We start from the raw sequence: 20092 nt of genomic DNA, 5'->3' as shown, positions 1-20092 counted from the left end.
ATCAATAACCTCAGATATGCAGATGACACCACCCTTATGGCAGAAAGTGAAGAGGAACTAAAGAGCCTCTTGATGAAAGTGAAAGTAGAGAGTGAAAAAGTTGGCTTAAAGCTCAACATTCAGAAAATGAAGATCATGGCATCTGGTCCCATCATTTCATGGGAAATAGATCGGGAAACAGTGGAAACAGTGTCAGACTTTATTTTGGGGGGCTCCAAAATCACTGCAGATGGTGACTGCAGCTATGAAATTAAAAGACACTTACTCCTTGGAAGGAAAGTTATGACCAACCTAGATAGCATATTCAAAAGCAGAGACATTACTTTGCCAACAAAGGTCTGTCTAGTCAAGGCTATGGTTTTTCCTGTGGTCATGTATGGATGTGAGAGTTGGACTGTGAAGAAGGCTGAGCGCCGAAGAGTTGATGCTTTTGAACTGTGGTGTTGGAGAAGACTCTTGAGAGTCCCTTGGACTGCAAGGAGATCCAATCAGTCCATTCTGAAGGAGATCAGCCCTGGGATTTCTTTGGAAAGAATGATGCTGAAGCTGAAGCTCCAGTACTTTGGCCACCTCATGCGAAGAGTTGACTCATTGGAAAAGACTCTGATGTTGGGAGGGATTGGGGGCAGGAGGAGAAGGGGACAACAGAGGATGAGATGGCTGGATGGCATCACTGACTTGATGGACGTGAGTCTGAGTGAGCTCCAGGAGTTGGTGATGGACAGGGAGGCCTGGTATGCTGTGATTCATGGGGTCACAAAGAGTCGGACATGACTGAGTGACTGAACTGAACTGAAACACCAGTGTGAAACTTAAGCTCTAATAATATTGAATTAGTTTCCAGACATATCTGTGGCATAAAAGTTGAGTCATTCTCCCCACCCACACCCCTAGACTGACCATCCTAAATTCATTTGAGAAACAGTAGATGGTCGTGGTTTGGCTGACAATTAGATTTTGGTTTGCTAAGAATACTTCACAAGCTGGCTAGAGAAGGGGGATGGGGGAAAAGAGGACTAAGCAAGGTGATTAGAAAGGCTGCAGAGGAAGGACTAAGGGAATTATAAGAAAGAGAAAAAGAGCAGAGTTTTAGGTTGTTTTGCAATATGAATTCTCCCTCTGTTTTCCTGGGCTTCGGTGGTGGCTAAGATGGTAAAGAATATGCCTGCATGCAGGAGACCCGGGTTTGATCCCTGGGTTGGGAAGATTCCCCTAGAGAAGGAAATGGCAACCCACTCCAGTATTCTTGCCTCGAGAATCCCATGGACAGAGGAGCCTAGTGGGCTATAGTCCATAGGGTCACAAAGAGTCAGGTTATAGTCAGTCAGACACGGCTGAGTGACTGACACTTCACTTTTCTGTTTTCTCATTATATCTTTAGTAAAGCTATGTTTCTAAGCAGTTCTCCCACAGTCAGATTTATTTAAGGGCTAAAATCAAGTGGCCTGGCTTGAAGGTGTGCCTTAGGCTAGTTCAAGAAATATTTTGGATTCCACTTAACTGTGTATATGTTCACTTTCATTTTTATATTGTAAGTTTCCTTGAAGGCATGAATCATGTTTTATAGTAACTATCTCTGTTTGTGCAATCAATTTGGATTCTATCCATCTGTAACTTGTATTTTTCCAATAATTTCTATTTTAATATTATCTCTGTGTTCTATTCTCCCAACCTTTCATAGTTATGATCAACTGGACAAATGAGTTGGCTCTCTTCCACCATTTCTTATCTCCTATCTTATCCTATGACTGTCCCTAGCATAGCACATGCTCAGAAGAGCTCCTTAAGTTTATTCATTCATTCCCTGAATCAGAAGTCTAGAGCTATTAAGATTCTTTTGAAAACAGCTGTTCCATTAGACATCCTTCCCATTACTAAACAACAGTTGTTGGATGTACCCTTCTCCCATTAAACAGCATTAGATATGAGACATTTTTAATGAGGCTTGTGATATTCTGTCTTTAAAGCTCTCTCTTCCCGGGCACTAAATTAGAGCATGCAATTGATGTTTAAAAGAAAAGCATTCCAGACACTGCTCTAACAGTGCCAGTTTAAAAGAAAGACAAAAATCCTTGTTCTTATTATTGTTACATTCTAGTACAGGGAGAAAACAAACAAGCAAAACAAGGAAATAACAGGTAATAATATGGCTATAAAGGCAGTAAATCAGAGTGATGTGATGGAGTAACTACTTCAGATTTGTCGGTTTGCGTACATTTGGTTTGCGAGGCAGTTGGTTTGCGAGGCAACTGAGTTCCTTTGCGATAATTGAGCTGTGACCTGAATAATAAGAAGGAAGCAGTTATGGAAAGAGCATTCCTGGCTCAGAGAACAGCTAGTTTAATGGCTCTGAGGCAGGAATGAACTTGGCATTTTCAGGAAACAGAAAGAAAGGCAGTGAGAAGGGGAAAGGGTTTAAAATTATGACAAAGAAGGAAGCAAGATAGATTACATGAGGCCTGGTAAGCCAAGGTAAGGAATTTGGGCCTTCTTCTAAGTGAGGTAGGGTGTTTTGGAGGGAGGAGGGCCTCAGCAGGGGAACGATGGATCGGATTTACATTCTATAATGATGACTCCAGCTGCTATGTAGAGGTTAGAATGTAAGTGGGCAAGAGAAAAGGCCAGAAACCCTCAGAGAAATCAAGATATGAGAAGATGGTGGTTTGGACCAGGGTTGTATATCAGAGATAAAAGTGGGCAGATGTGAAATAATGGTTGGAAAGAAGGAGAATCGGAGGGATTGGATAGAGGGCAGGCGAGAAGAAACAAAGAATGAAACAGAAGAGTGCGTTCCAGGTTTTTGGTTTAAGAAAAATAAGATAGTAAAGATTAGGAAAAGAGCAGCTTGGGGATGAAAGGATGATTAAAATTTCTTTTTTGGCCATATCAAATTTGAAGTGTTAATACGACAAGAAAGTATGGTAGGTGAGCAGAAATGCAAATCTGGAACTCAGGATCAAGATCAGGGATGACATATAGCCTTGGGGCTTAAATTAATGGGGAGACTGTGTAAAGAAGAGAAAGGGAGAGAAAGAAGGAGAGAGAAGAGGGACTACCTCATTTTGAGAGGTGAGCAGAGCAGAAAGAGCTCCAAGAAAAGAGGAAAAGCAGAGCATGAACTCCTCTTGTCCATTGAGTTCCAGACTCTGACATCCAATGTCTGCTTTATAATCATTCCCAAACAACCAACAAGATATCCTTTTCCTGTGTTACTGTTTGAAGAAATTCTAGGACTTGCCTCTGAGCCACTAATCCAATATGCTTATGTGTTCTAAGAAGACAAGTGTTTCCAATGACTTCCTTTCTTTGACTGATCCCACTGCTGCTGCAAACCAACACCGGTCCTTTCTGAACTCAGCGGGCTCCACTACCCAAGTCTGGCTTCTGAATGTATGTTTCCCCTGATAGTGTAAGTCCTGTTGTGCTTTTAGTTCAGGGGGACTTTTGTATTTTGTTTTTGTCTTTAACATTTTATGCCTGTTTAATTTCCATCTTAGTACCTGAAGACCTTCTTAAAGGAAATAGTTTAGATAAAAAAGTATCTTAAGCATATAGCTTAATCTTCACCACTCACTGTAAGTGTAATCCTTGGTAAATCCTTGAAACTCATCAATATTACCTCACTTCTAAAATATATGCCAGAAGTTATGGAAAATATATGAAGTGAATGACTGAATTTAAACTGTATATAGTACATACCTGAAGACCAAAAGTTGGATCATCTGTCTTCTAGTGTAAAAGTCATGGTTATAACTATTATCTGCACATAGTTGGTGCTTATATACAATAATAACTGTGCTGCAATGAGACTTTTTTAGCATAAAAGTCTTTACTATATTGAGTGGTGTCAGAAAGAGCAGTCACCCCAAAATCACTGTTTTAATGTTTTACTGTGGACCATGCTGCCAAAACCAAATGTTCCTCCTCTTCAGCCTACTCAAAGAATATGATTTCCAAAATGGAATGAGCAAAACAAAACCATGAGGAGCAAGAATAAAATATTAGGATTTCCCTGGTGGCTCAGTGGTAAAGAATGTTCCTTCCAATATTGGGGACACGGGTTCGATCCCTGGTCCGGGAAAATCCCACATGCCTTGCAGCAACCACAGAGCCTGTGCTGTAGAGCCTGGAAGCTATAATGACTGAAGGCCATCTGCCCTAGAGCCCAGGCTCTACAACAGGAGAAGCCACGGCAATGAGAAACCCATGCTCTGCAACTAGCCCCCACCTGCTACAAATACAGGGGGGGAAAAAGGCCCGAGCAGCAATGGAGACCCAGCACGGCCAAAATAAATTTGCAAAATTGTTTTAAAAAGACGATGCAGGGACACAGACTCCATCCCTGGTTGGGGAACAAAGATCTTCCATGCTGCAGAGCGTGGCCAAAAGTAAAAATAAAAAGCAGGGAGGAAAAAGAAGAATAAAATATTAGTCCTGACACATTTATTTTGTATCTAAAAAGCATGAAGGGATTTATGCTTGTCTAATACTCAGTGTACTGACTGGCACTCCTGTCGTCACTTGCTCCATAAGTCAAATAAATGGCATCCAGATGCTACAAATTGATTTCCTCTCCACATATGATATGTACCACAGTTTATGTCCAAACAGAATGTCAGTGCGATTCATTTTTTTAAATAAGATCTTTAAAATAATAGTGGAGCCTTGTAATAAGCAAGGGCCGACCATTAAAATCTTTTTACCACAGAGTAGCCAGTTTACTGGTTTTCCTATAGAAAGGACTATCCAACTAAAAGCTAAATAATACTTATCTGTAAGTAAACTTGACAAGTGTGCCCAGTATGCTAACCTTTTCTATGAACATAAGCAACGGTCAGATATATTTGAAAAAATAATGCTCAACCACTTTCTTCAAGGTAAGTGTGACATTTTTAATAATGAAGGAGAATGTAACTGCTGTTTCCAAGACATTTGGGCTAAGGAGAGAGCATTTTTAAAATAGACACTTGGAAATGTTCCACTGTTATGTAATTTTGTTGTTGAAAACAATTTAAATGTAAAACTCGTAATATCTGCACACAAAACTTGGAAATTGAATTTTTCAGACTGTTTTTTGAAAATCTTCTGTAAAGATCTTCTTTTAAATCTCACTTAAAAAAAAAAAAGTAGTTTCAATGGGTTTTGAATCCATTTCTTAATAATATGAAAATACAATAACTTCTGATTGGCTTATAAGAAGGGCTGACTGATATTGGGGATGATATATATTAGGGATGATATATGTTGGCTAGCTGAATTTCAACAAAACCCTTCTCATAATTGGGGATGGGTTTGAAAAATGAGCATCATGATTTAGCAGGCACAGCTAATGGTGCACTTCTTCCATCTCCCTGAACTTATTTTTGTGAGAAAGCTCCTTCAGCTAAAAAGCCATTAAAACCAACATGGGGATAAACTGAACTTAGAACCAGACCTCTGAGCCACTGTATCACAAGATATTAAAATAAGATTTTTTTTAACCGACAAGAAATTGTCAACCAAATTGCTGTCACCAAAAAGAGCAAGGAAGCTGATCTATTGATAAATAGAATAAAATAATAGGAAAACTATTATTTAATCTCTTAGTCTAATCATTATTAATTTCTATTTTAAGGTGTTCTACAAAGTACACATTACAGTATTTATACATAATTAATAATTATCTTATTATCATATATTAAAATGTTAAATAGTTAGGAATGCATAATCAAAAAGAAATATGGAAATTACTGCTTTAGTACAACTAGACCCTCAAGTACATCATACCTCAAGCTCCTCTTTATTTCAGTCATCTTTGGAAGTTCAAGTCCCTCCATCTTCCATTACAACCTGCTCTTCCATTCCTACACTGCTCTGTTATCTCCTAATGTGACTGGATCCCACTCCCATCTCAGCCTTTCCACTCTGCCAAGAAGTTTGAGTCTGAATCAAAAAGTTTCTTATGGTAGCTAATTGCCATTGATGGCTACTGCTACCAATGGTAGCACAAATCCTGGTACTGACATCACTGTAAGACTCCTCTCCTGAATCTGGACTGGCCCCATGACTCACTCACTTTAATCAACAGGATGTGGTAGAAATGATGATGTGCCAGTTCTGGGGATAAACCTTAAGGTCTGCAAGATCCCACTTTTGTGCTTTAGGAAAGCCTAAGCTGCCAGGTTAAATGTCTAGCTATACTCCTGGTAAGTTCATATGGAGAGGGAGAGACCCTGAGATGAAAAAAGAAGAGAGACAGACAGACAGGCATTGGCATCGCAACTGAGCCCAGCTTTCCTGTCTTCTCCACTAAGACACCAGATATGTGAATTAGCAAATTGGATTTTCCAGACCAACCATAGCTCCTAATGGTTTCAGCCCCATATGACATCATGTGAATCAGAAGAATCACCCAGCTGAGCCCAATCAACCTACGGTATCTTGAGAGACAATAAAATTGCTGTTTTAAGCCATTGGGTTTGTCATGGTTTATTAAGCAACAATTGATAACAAAACCCTGTTACATTCTCAATCTTATAGAAATTTTCACTTCCATGTTTTAACTGAAAACCAACATTCTGGTTGAGGACACTTAACCTACAGGCCTCTCGAGTGACACTTGCTTTCCCCCTCACCCTCCACCTACCGCAGAGCCAATAGATAGAGGAGGTATTTTCCTCACTCCCCGCTGTCCTCCTGCAGGAACCTCTGCTCTCTGAAGCCATGACATCTGGCTGTGTCCCTCTCTAAATCACGTTGCTGCCATCTGCTGATGTCTTGGCTGTTCTTCTTTATTAGTAGACAACCTACCCCCTGGCTCACACTCCACTCCTTATTTGTCAGCATGCTCTGTGATTTCACCCTGCATGTAGATGACCCAGCCTAGAACTTTCCTCTCAGTTCCTTAACCTCTTAACTTTTCCTCTACTCCTCTTCAGACACTTGTTCCCATGGTCACGCCTAGAACTTGTAAACTGAATTACCTCTGAAATATAAATTTCAAATTTTATCCTTTTAGCTCACACATGCTATTAACTGTACCACAATAGTTCTTTGACCATATCAGAATATGGTAAAGAATGAAATGTTGAAGAAAATAACCAACTTATACATTATACTTTTCATAGATAATTACAAACCTTACACAGGCTTTAAGCACTGCCCAGTGATAGAACTTTGTTTCTACATTAAGTTTGTGTTCATAATTTTGGACACAACTACTTTATGACGTCTCTTTTCTTTTCAAATCTCTTATCTGCCCTACTTCTCCCCTTATCCTCCATTAATGATGTCCCCTCATGCTTCATAAATGAAACGGAAGTTATTCAGTGAGGACTGTTTATCTTCCTGTCATCAAATATACCAGTCTACCTGTATATGTATCAGTACTCCTCTTATAGAGATTCACTTCAAGTGTCCGTATCTGGGGCCCATTACCCAATTAGACTCTGGGTACCATTCCCTCTCACCTTTCCAAAGGTTTTGTACCTCCATGTATTCTGTCTCCTTTGCACCATCAGTAGACCATTCACTTCAGTGTAAAAAGAAAAGTTTTTCAAAAAATCCCTTATCTCCCTTATTATGCCACTTCTCTGCTTACCTCCACAGTAAAATTTCCTTTAAAAATGTACACAAGCAGGACTTCCCTGGTGGTTCAGTTGTTAAGAATCTGCCTTTCAACGCAGGGGATGTGAGTTCAATCCCTGGTCAGGAAACTAAGATCCCACATACCTCAGAGCCCCACACGCCACAACTAGAGAGTCTATGTGCTTCAGTGAAAGTTCCTACAAGACACAGCAAAGGTCCCCCAGTGAAGATTCTCTGTGCTGCAACTAAGACCCAACAACTAACCCTAATGTTAACCCTAACACAGCCAAATGAATAAATAAATTTTAAAAAATGTACACAAGCAACCACCTGTCATTTCTTCTTCAAATTCTAATCTGGTTTTACTTCCCAGTGTTCACAATTATTGTTGTTGTTTAATTGCTAAGTTGTGTTCAGCTCTTTGTGACCCCGTGGACCATAGCCCACCAGGCTCCTCTGTCCATGGGATTTCCCAGGCAAGAATACTGAAGTGGGTTGCCACTTCCTACTCCAGGGGATCTTCCTGACCCACGGATCAAATCTGTGTCTCCTGCATTGGCAGGCAGATTCATTACCACTGGGCCACCTGGGAAGCCAAAAATTACTCTTGCAGAATCAGTAACAATATTTTCCTTGCCAAATCCAAGGAATGTAATTCTGTTGCTGTCTTATTTCTTTCCCAGTTTTTCCCAGTTGAATACATGGCTCCATCATCTACCCAGTCATTTAAATGTGGTATCCCAGTCTCAATTACTTAGCCTTAAGTCCTCCTTGACTGTCTCCCCTAAATCTAATTCATCAGCAAGCACAGCCTTTCTAACTCCAGACCGTTAATCCTCTTACTTTCCTCCTCCGCTACCTTGATGTAAGCCACACCATCTCTCGAATCATCTAGGAGGCAGTAGCTCTTCCTGCTAGATGCTCTCCTTATTTCCACTTGTCTCCACAGCAGCCAAGGTAATTTTTCCAAATTGTGTATCAGTCTGTAACTCTGCTACTAAAAACTTTTCTTCGCTTGTTGTTTTTATTTAGAATGAAATTCAAACTCTGTATCATGGCCTGTAAGATCCATCTGATGGAACTGTAAGGGAAATATTTATTCTTCCCCTCTCCTCTACACATTCTATAGAAAGGAGAGAACTTTCTCTCTGCAGGAAGAAAGTGAAAATAGTCCTATTCTCTCTCAGCAACTGCACCCACCCCCAACTCTCATCCCTTAGCACTCCTTCCCTGGAGTATAAAGAGGAAATTATTAATATCTCACTGGTGATATGGCAGTGGGAACTGAGAACGTGTGTCTCAGAGACTTCTTTCTTAGGTTCTTTCTTTCAGACTAGCTTAATTCTCCTCTGCCCTTTAGCAACGAGCTTGCCCCTGGAAGGAAAACCTGCAGTTCAGTTCTGCTAGGGACAATAGGGGAGGGATATTTTTTCAGGGTGATGGCAGTGGGAGGAGTATTAAGAAGTCTATTTGACTGATTCTCCAATCAGCAGAATCAGTAATATAGCTGCTATTTTGACTTCTATCTAATCCTGACTCCTGAGTCCTATATCCCACTTGTTTTTAACTTCTGGAATAACACATGGTTTGTTTGGGTTTTTTTCCATCCATAAAGCCCTCAGTGCTCTATTACTGGACTTTGTCTACCTCTGCAACTTCATTTTCGCCACTCTCTCCTACTTACTAGGCTTCAGTTATCCTGGCTGTCTTTCACTTCCTAAAACACAGCCACAGTTTTTCTGCCTCAGTATTTTTGCACTTGTAGCTCCCTGTGCCCGAGGAGCTCCTCCTCTGGTTTTTCACATGATGTGCCTCTTATCTTCAGGCCTCAGGTTAGTTATGATGTTCTATGAGTGGCCTTCCCACATAGCGTCATGTCAGTTACTTCCCCACTGTCATTTTTGTCTGCCCAGGCTTCTTATCTGCTTCTCTTACAGGACTCATCCACCCCGACCCCCACCTTTTTTTAGACTGCAGGATCTTAGTTCCCCCAGCAGGGACTGAATATGGGCCTCAGCAGTGAAAGCACAGAGTCCTAACCACTGGAGAGCCAGGAAATTCTCTATTTATCCCATCTTTATGTTCTGTTTATTTGCTTGTTTCTTCTCCTCACTAAAATCTGCTCAATGAAGGAACAAATCTTTATTGTTCACGGTTGTATCCAAAAATCTTAGCTCATAGTAGGCTAGTATTAAGTATTGAATATTTGTTGAATCAATGAATGATTACATGGAAATAGCAATTCAGAATCAATAACCTGGCTTGCTGACTTGATAATTACAAAGTGTAAATTCCAATTAATTTCCATATGAATTTTTCATAGTCCTATCATTGTTTTGAAACCAGAAATTGGTTTATTTACCATATAAACCTGGTTCACACACTTATTCCTTCAAGAATATATCAGTTTATTAAAAATGTACACATTAAGAGCTATTACTAGATTCTATGAAGGATAAAAGGACATGAAAAAGGAGATCTGGATAGTGGATCTAGAAAGACAAGTATTATATCCATGAAATGATTAAAACTCATATATAAAATAAAAATTAAAGTATTTTTAGCATGATTAAAGAAATAGTAAATTTATCATGTACATTCACATATATATATCACTTATGTATCATATATACATATAGGTTTTTACTAATTCTCATACATTTAATAGGACAAAATAAATTTAATATGTATTACCAAGGTAGGCAGAATAATGTCCCTTCACCCACAAGATGTCCATGTTCAAGTTCCTAGAATCTTAGAGATTATCATACTAAATGAAGTCAGTCAGAGAAAGACAACTATCATATGATATCACTTATATATGGAATCTTATAAAAATGGAACAAATTTTTTTTTAACTTACTTAAAAAACAGAAACAGACTCACAGATATAAAAAATAAATTTATGGTTACCAAAGGAGAAAACAGGGGGAGGGATAAATTAGGAGTTTGGGATTAACAGATACACACTACTTTATATTAATATAAAATGAACAACAAAGACCTACTGTATAGCACAGGAAACTATATTCAATATCTTGTAATAACCTATAATGGAAAAGAATGTGAAAAAGAACATATGCACATACCTACATATATATATATTTACAGATGTGATTGAATCACTTTGCTGGATACCTGCAACAAATATAACACTGTAAAGCAACTATATTGCAATAAAAAATAAGAAATATATTACCTTTCATGGCAGTAGGGACTTTGCAGATATGATTAAATGAAGGGTCATGAGATGGGAAGGTTGTCTTGGGTTATTTTAGTGGGTCCACAATAATCATGAGGGCCCTTATAAGGCAAAGACATAGGCAGGAGAGTGAGAGGAGGAGATGTGACTGCAGACCGCAAGGAGCACACTAGCTAAGGAATGTAGGCAGTCTTGAAAAGCTGAAAAAGGCAAGGAAATTTCCTCTAGAGCCTCCAGAAGGTGGCTCAGATGGGAAAGAAACTGCTTGCAATGCAGGAGACCTGGGTTCAATCCCGGGTCAGGAAGATCCCCTGGAGAAGTGAATGGCGACCCACTCCAGTATTCTTGCCTGGAGAATCCCATGGACAGAGGAGCCTGTCTACGGGGTCACAAAAGAGTCAGACTCAATTGAGCAACTAACACAGAGCCTCTGGAAAGGAAGGAAGCAAACCTTGATGACACCTTGATTTTAGCCCAGTGAACTCCATTTTGGATTTCTGACCTCCAGAACTGTAAGATAATAAATTTGTGTTATTTTAAGCCAATAATTTTGTGGGTAATTTGTTACAGCAGTCATGGGAAACAAATATAAGTACATTAAGCAAATTTCATTCAGTCTTTAATACTTCAGAATCTTGCCCCTCAGGATCGTCATTATGAGAATCAATTATGAGTGAACTGCAGGTAAATAGACATGCTGGTTAATGAGGTGTTTCTATTCAGAAGTCTGAATAAGCTAGTTTTTATTGAAGAAGTTTTATAAGCACTAAGAACTTAATCAGGGTTGGATGAGATTAAATTAGAATGTGTTTCCTTAAGGAAATCTTTAGGTGAATTTTAAAGTAGATAAAAGAGGACCCCTGAAAAGGAAACGGAGTATATTTCAAGAGGATCTGGAAAAATCCTAAGTGGGGAAAATGGGCAATTATTGGTGATTTGGGCTACACAAAAGTATATGAAGATAGTAAGATAATCTAGTCAGAACTCCTCTTTTGAATTTTTACTTTTATCTAAAACACCACTCTTTGAGTGATTACACATGTTTCACAAGAGGAATGGATGGTTATAAGCCTATTGGCATAGATTATCAGATTAGCTTCCATTAACCCTGAAAAGAAAATCATTCTTAATTAGAAACTGAAACAGATAGTTAACCTTGCCAGTGTGGAGAAGTAAGATAAAATATAGGTGTTTGTTCTTCATGCAGTATTACAGTGGAGGTGAGGTTTGGGGTGAGAAAACAGGTTTATACGCGGTAATGCAATGAAAGGGAGGGAGCATGGACTTTGAGATCAAACAGCCTTGGTTCAAATTCCAGCTCTACCTTTTATTGGTCATGTGACCTTAGTCAAATTAATTAAAATATCTTGTTTCTCTACTTCCTTATCTGTAAAATATCTAATTCATGTGATTAGTATTAGATGTTAGTGTTGAAAGTGAAGTCACTCAGTCGTGTCCGACTCTTTGTGACCCCATGGACTGTAGCCTACCAGGCTTCTCCCTCCATGGGATTCTCCAGGCAAGAGTACTGGAGTGGGGTGCCATTTCCTTCTCTAGGGAATCTTCTTGACCCAGGGATCGAACCCGGGTCTCCCACATTCCAGGCAGACTCTTTAACCTCTGAGCCTAGGGATTATATAATGATGTTAGTGTTACATGAGACTTTTTGAGAATATCCCAAGATTCTCAAGAGCATCAGACTAATTTGAATTACTTTTCAGTTTTGCCTTAGGCTAGCACAGGCAGGAGCAATGGAATGTTTTCAGAGTTGGAGGATTTTTCTAGTAAGTTTGTAAGAACGTGTACATGTGTGTGGGTGGGGTGGAGCATGGAGATAATTTTAGGTAGTAGAACTGAATGCCTCCATCAGAACTGAGCACCATGAGAAAAATATTCCTTAAATTTGAAAGAGAGGTCATGTTTTCTTCATTTGACATATCTATTATAATTCACAATTTTTAAAAAGAATGAATTTGAGAGTCAGGGAATGAATTTGAGAGTCAGAGAACTGTCCCAAAAGGCAAAATTAACTGCCGCAGAGGTAGTTAGAGGTAGACTAGGACTCAGCATTCTTGTTTCTTGAACTCTCTTTGCCTCTTTGGTAACATAACCATCAGATCTCAGTGTTCTCAAGCCACCTATTCATTTTACTTTGGTGCAACTTTCTCATTATTATGAAACATGGAAGATGAAATGAGAACTCAGTAAGGAGACTGTAAGCTGAGATGTCAGTTTTCTGAACTGATATCTCACTAACAACCTTTTAAGGACTGAATTAAATTTTAAGTTTACAGGAAGAAAAGGAAACACATGTTATCCATACTTATCAAATGGTCTAAAAACATAAAAATGTACCAAATTCCTGCATGTCATAATAAGAATTCTAGATGCATAGCAAACTTCTAACCCCTTTTTTAATGCAATGGAATGGTAAAGGCAACTGAAATTAAAATAAACCAAATATTATTTCAAGAATAACTGAACCTATATCCTAATGAAAAGTAGCTCTATTAAATATTCATAAATAAAATATTATAGTAACACAGAGATTCTGTCTTTTAAATTCATAAGATTCAGAGAAGTAGAGCCAAAAAAATTATTTTAGAGACAATGAAATTGCTTCAAATAAAATTTTATAATATAGCATTTTTAATCTGTTGAGGTCACCCAAAATAGAAGGTATTTTCCTTCAGCATTTTTATCTACAGAGTGCAGTGGAGGTTTGAGTCAGAGAGGCTTAAATTTGACTTCTGCTTATTTTATTTATTAGTTGTGAATTCTAAGTTAAATTATTTAACCTCTCTCAATATGTTTCATCATTTGCAAAACTGGGATATTAATAATACCTTACCCTTGGTACTGTTGTATTATTTAAAATAAACAATCCTAAACAAATCTAATGTTTAGTTTAAACCTTTCCCACCAAACCTATACCACTTCCTTAGTATTTCTCAAGAGTATCCTTCACTCTCTGTCCCTACTGCTTCTATTTTAGTTCAGCTCACATCTGGAATGTTGCAATAGGCTCCCACCTTCTAGTCTAGACCTCATTCTTAGACATTTTCCACTTTGCAGCTGCTCAAATATATATTTAACTATGCCATTTTCAAACTTCACACCCTCCTTACTGCCCTCAGGATAATGCCCTCAGGATTATACCCTCAGCCATCAAGGCACTACAAGATCTGATCCCTCTTTCTTGTCCACTTTTATTCCATGACCTTCTCCCTTTCCCCACGTGTGCATATCTCGCTCTAGCCATGAACTGCTTACAGGTTCCTCAAAGATCCAAATTCTTGTCTCCTTGCCCATGTACATAAAATAAAGCCTTTTGATTCCTTGACCTGTTTCTCCTTCAGGTCTCTGCTTGATGGCATCTTTTCCAGGAAGCTCTCCACAATAGGGTTAAACATCCTACCTACTTCCTTCCACACTACCCCTTCCTGTTACTTACAGCTCTGGACTCTACTTGTCTGTCTCTACCACTGTACTCCTGGAGGGCCGAAACTCTTATTTGCTGCTGTGTACCTAACTCCTAGACAGATTGTCACATACTCTTATTAAGTACTGCTTTCTTTAATCTACTACTTCTTCTCTGGCCCCTATATTGTTATCACTACGTTCCATTAATCAGAAAATTTCAGTGGCTCTTATTTCTTACCTTATCAAGTTCAAATTCCTTCACTTGGCTATTTTAGGCCCTCACAATCTGTCCCTCTTACTACAATTTCAATCTTATTTCTCAGTATGCCCCAACATGATCCTTTTTATGGTCTAATGAATATGACATATGTGTGACCTAGCTCATACTGTTTCTCTCTCAGGATAGATTCCTTTCTTCCAATAATATCTTCAAATATCCATTCACATCCTTATGGAGCAAGCTTTGACTTCTTTGACTAGATTTCTTTATATGTTGATATTCAGACTTAGGCAATTTTCTAATAGGAAGAAACTTCAAAAAATTGACTGTTTCTACTCTTGTTTTGCATGCTGCATACTTATACCTATCTCTGAGAGCACCTAGCAGAGTGCTGAGCTCAGAAGAGATGCTCAAAAACTACTAGACTGGTTGTAAAGCATTTAGTCTCATCTAAGATATATATATATTTGGAGAAGGCAATGGGCTTCCCAGGTAGCTCAGTGGTAAAGAACCCCCCTGCCTAATGCAGGAGACATAACAGATGCAGGTTTGATCCCTGAGTCCAGAAGATCCCCTGGAGGAGGAAATGGCAACCCATTCCAGTATTCTTGCCTGGAGAATCCTATGGACAGAGGAGCCTGGCGGGAGTCCATAGGGTCGCAAAGAGTCGGACACAACTGAAGCAACTGAGCAGGCAGGCACATATATATATTATATATTATATAAATATAATTTATATTATATATATTTATATAACATTTTATATAAATACATATATGTGTATACACAAACACACATACAATATACATAACAATATTATATAAGTTAATATATATAAATTATATTTATATAAATATATAAATACACATATATGTTTATATATATACACACATACAATCTAGGCTTATGACTGTTTATAATAGGTAGACATTGATAATTTGAAGTGACAGACTATGAAAAAAGAAAATTCATCAAATGTAGAAAATGGTCTTGGACTGTAGAGAGATGTAGAAAATGGTCTTGGTCTGCAAGGAGATGTAGAAAATGGCCTTGGACTGCAAGGAGATCAAGCCAGTCAATCCTAAAGGAAATCAGTCCTGAATATTCATTGGAAGGACTGATGCTGAAGCTGAAACTCCAATACTTTGGTCACCTGATGCAAAGAACTGACTCATTGGAAAAGACCCTGATGCTGGGAAAGATTGAAGGTGGGAGGAGAAGGGGATGACAGAGGATGAGACGGTTGCATGGCATCACCAGTTCGATGGACATGAGTTTGAGCAAGCTCCAGGAGTTGGTAATGGATAGGGAAGCCTGGCATGCTGCAGTCCATGGGGTCACAAAGAGTCAGTCGGACACAACTGAGCGACAGAACTGAACTGAGAAAATGGTTAATAGATTAAGTACATGAGAGAAGAGGGGGAATAGGGTTACAGTAAGGTAGGGATAGACATTTCAGTTGCTCAACCTGGACTAGCCTAACCTCATTGCGGTCATTTAAAACTAGAGTTTAGGCAGAAGACTGTTCACTGCCAAATCATTTTATTTTTTATCACTGCACAGTTTAGTTAACTACTCCAGTGAGATTCCCTTAAATGTTATTTAGAACATCATGGTGAAGAAGCAGCGATCAGTTCCCTATTATTTTTTTAAAGAACATTCTCTTTTCCTACTTCTTGCTCTGTCCCTCCCAGTACATTTCCTTTACAGAATTTAAATCAACTTCTAACCTCTTGAAGTTTACATGCATCAATAAGGTAAGTTTTGTTATAAACCCTGTCAAAATACAGTGCTCTGACCCTTTGTAATATACATTTTTCTTGATACTTCTTCTCACCTGCCCCCATCCCAATAATAATTAGCCACCCAAATAAATCTGTGGCACTTCATGAATATATAGATATTTCTAGATAGAATTTCTTCCTTTATTTGTAGCAGGCATAATCAAATCCTGAGCATTGCTTTACCTGAAACGTGAGAACTAGTAGATTTATTCTGGAAAACTATTTTGAGATCAGAATAATATATATGGGATCAATGACTGGAAGCTTCATCAAAGCGATTTTTCTATATATATATAAGTTTTTTGAGAGCAGGGACCATAGTTTATTTTTTATCCCTAATGCCTATTATAGTGCCTGATACATAGTAGGCATTCAGTGTCTCTATTAACTGAATGAGTGAATGAATTAGTACAAAAACTAGTCCCTACTGTTTAGAAGATTCATACTTTAAGAAAGAAGTAACACAGATAGCAGCTGTCATCATCATCATCATCAATATTTATTGAATAACTTATTTTACTTGGTCAAGTGCTGGAGTTTATAAAAAGAATCATAATACTATTCTCACTCAACTTTAAGACAAAAGCTCTGAAAGCATGAGAAGACTTTCATTTATAAAACAGATTTTTATTGAGCACTTTCTAATATGCTAGCATTATTCTGGCACTGAGGATATAATGGCAAATAAGACAGACAAAAATCCCTGTGTTTGAGGAGCTTAAATATATTATTTTAGTGGTAAGTGCATAGGAAAAAATACGGAAGTGGAGCTAGTGTTGAAAGTTTAGATGAAATGGCTAGGGAAGGCCTCATGTAGATAACATTTGAATAAAATGATAAAGTGAAGACATGAGAAAAACATTACTTTCATATGAGAAGAGAAGACAAGGAAGGGGAGGGGAGCTTGTGTGTGTGAAAGAGGAAGGTGTTATGGCAGCCCGCATCTGCATGTAGCAGTCAGTATTGGGTCTCACGGGGGCTTCCCCTGTGGCTCAGCAGTAAAGAACCTGCCTGCAATGCACAAGATTTGCAGGAGATGCAGGTTCAATCCCTGGGCTGGGAAGATCCCCTGGAGAAACAAATGGCAACTTGCTCCAGTATTCTTGACTTGAAAAATTCCGTGGAGAGAGGAGTCTGGTGTGCTACTGTCCATGGAGTCGCAAAGAGTCAGACATGACTCAACAACAGTAGCAGCAGATGTTACACGGCAATGCCCTGGAGCTCAGTGTACGCAATACGCAGGGACAGCCCTGTGGCTTTAACTGGTGGGCTGCTGAGGGGATGGTTTGTGGATTCAAGCAGAACAAAGGAGGCACTTAAACTAGTGTCAGGTGGGTGATCACAAAACCGCTTCAGCTGCTTTTGCTAGTTTCAATCTATGCATCCAAACGAAAGATAGAAGATGCTCTCAGAAATTACTGTAATATATAACTGCAAATGGAAGTAGCATGGGAGAGCAAAGCAAGTGAACTTGAAAATCTGGAAGAGATTAATGTAGGTTAAAGAAAGAGAGAGGGACAAAAAATGAGGAGCAGCAACACAAAGGCCCCAGAGTGGTCTTCTGGAAAGGTCCCAAATGAAAGTGGAACATGGTAGGGTGTGTGTATGTATGTAGCTTGCATTGGTGTGTTATGGATTGAATCATGTTCTCTGCAAATTTATATGTTGAAGTCCTATCCCCTCAGTACATCAGAATGTGACCTTATTTGGAAATAGTATCACTGAAGGTATAATTAAAGATGAGGTCAGATTAGAATAGTTGGGCCTGTAATTGAAAATGACTGGAGTGCTCATAAAAAAGAAAAATTTCAAGAGACATGGATGTGAAGGATGGAGATGCATGAGCACAAGCCAAGAAACTACCAGAGGCTAGGGGAGGTCTGGAAGAAATCTTTCCCTAGTGCCTTCACAGTGAGCATGGCCCTGCTCACACTTTGATTTCAGACTTCTGGCCCCTAAAACTGTACGAAAATACATTCCTGTTGTTCTAAGCCAAGCAGCTTGTGGTACTTAGGAAACTAATTCAAGCCTGTAAGACTATTTTGAAGTAACCAGCAAGAGCATTTTTGTGTCACAGAAAGGGAAGTAGCGTACAAGCAGCGAAGTGCCTGACCATCTCGGGCATCAGAAAAGTCTGTGTTTCTGTTTTTTTGGCCAAAGCAGGCAGTTTTTATACCTTTCAGAGAAAGACTTCTTTCTGAGAAAACAGGGACTCAGACTTGGGCTAGCAAGGGTTCTCGGCCTTGAATTATCTATCCCTGGCGATAAGGATGCCATCGATACCTATTCCTGATTGTTGTTCACTCTCTAAGTTGTGTTCCACTCTTTGCGACCCTACGGACAGCCACACTCCAGGCTACCCTGTCCTTCACTATCTCCTTGAGTTTGCTCAAATTCATGTTAATTGAGTCCGTGATGCTATCTAACCACCTCATCCTCTGCTGCCCTCTTCTTTTGCCTTCAGTCTTTCCCAGCATCAGGGTCTTTTCCAATGAGTCGACTCTTCACATTAGGTGGCCAGGTATTGGAGCTTCAGCTTCAGCATCAATGTCCTTCTAACAAACATTGGAGCTTCAGCATCAATGTCCTTCTAACAAACATTCAGGATGGATTTCCTTTAGGATTGACTGGTCCTTCTGATATACAGAGGACATCTCATATGGGAAATTTATTTCGTGCTTTCAGGGGAACCAATGATCACAGTGGTCTTTTTGCACTGGATGTTTCTCAACCATGATTTCAAATAATAAATACGCCATAGTAACATATTTAAAGGGAAGCCTGCCCTGCACCCCATCAATAGTGCTTAGAACAGTGCCTGACACCTGGGAAGCACTCAGTAAATGTTACTGCTTTTGTTATTCAATAATATTGCCTTTACTTATTTGAAGTCCTTTAAGGGCTCAATAAGTAACAGCTTTTGTTAGTGTTTCTTCGCATCGACAGCTGAAGGACCATTACAACCGAGAGAAATGAAACTAATTTTACATACTCCCCTCACCCGAAATTAGGGCTGAGAGGCAGAGGTGACTAAGCCTGAAAAAAAAAAAAAAAAAAAGCAGCAGCCAGAAAAGTCTAAAAATTTTGACTTCTGTAGTTACATTGTATTTTCTTGTTTTACCAAACCTCTTTCTTTTTACTCACCATGTTTCATTTTTGTTTTAGAATATTTGACCTCTGCTCAACAAGTTACAAGGGCTTCCCTGGTGACTCAGTGGTAAAGAATCCACCACCCCAGGAGATGGGGGTTCTATTCTTGGGTCTGGAAGATCCCCTAGATAAGGAAATGGCAACCTACTCCAGTATTCTTGTCTGGGAAAACGCATGGACAGAGGAGCCTGGCGCACTACAGTCCCTGGTATTGCAGAGTCGGACACAACTTAGAGACTTAACAAGTTACAAGACCTATTCTGACTTGTGTGGTATCAGTTATACAAATAGAAACTGAGCTGATTTAAAAGGGGCCACGTGCGAAGAGGGGGCTTTTTCTCAACACTGAATATAAAGAGTAAAAGTTGAAAAAGCAAAGAAATTTCCATTTAGCTATTCGTCATCTCCCTCTCACAGGTTGTGCTGCTGACTGCGCCCTTTCCCCTGCACGACTGCAGTTGCTGCTGCCTCGGGAGAGCGACCAGGTTCCTCACCCCAACCATCCAAGTGGGGCCAGGGAACGACCAGAGCGGCGAAATAGGTTTCCCCCTGCCTCCTCTCCCAGGGCAGAGGAGCGAAGACCAGCGTCCGCCCCGCGCGCATGCCCAGTTGGGAGGGCGCCCTCACTAGGGAGCGCGAGGCTCAGGTTCTCCCCGCTGTTGGGGAGGTGTGGGGAGCAAGCGGTGGCCTCGCGGACCCAGGAAACTCCGACCGATGTACCCTGAGGGGCCGCAGGCAACTCTGCGG

Source organism: Bison bison, unplaced genomic scaffold, assembly GCF_000754665.1.
Source record: "Bison bison bison isolate TAMUID 2011002044 unplaced genomic scaffold, Bison_UMD1.0 scf7180017864263, whole genome shotgun sequence".
NCBI classification, from domain to species: domain Eukaryota; kingdom Metazoa; phylum Chordata; class Mammalia; order Artiodactyla; family Bovidae; genus Bison; species Bison bison.
Note: the sequence above shows the minus strand (reverse complement) of the source record.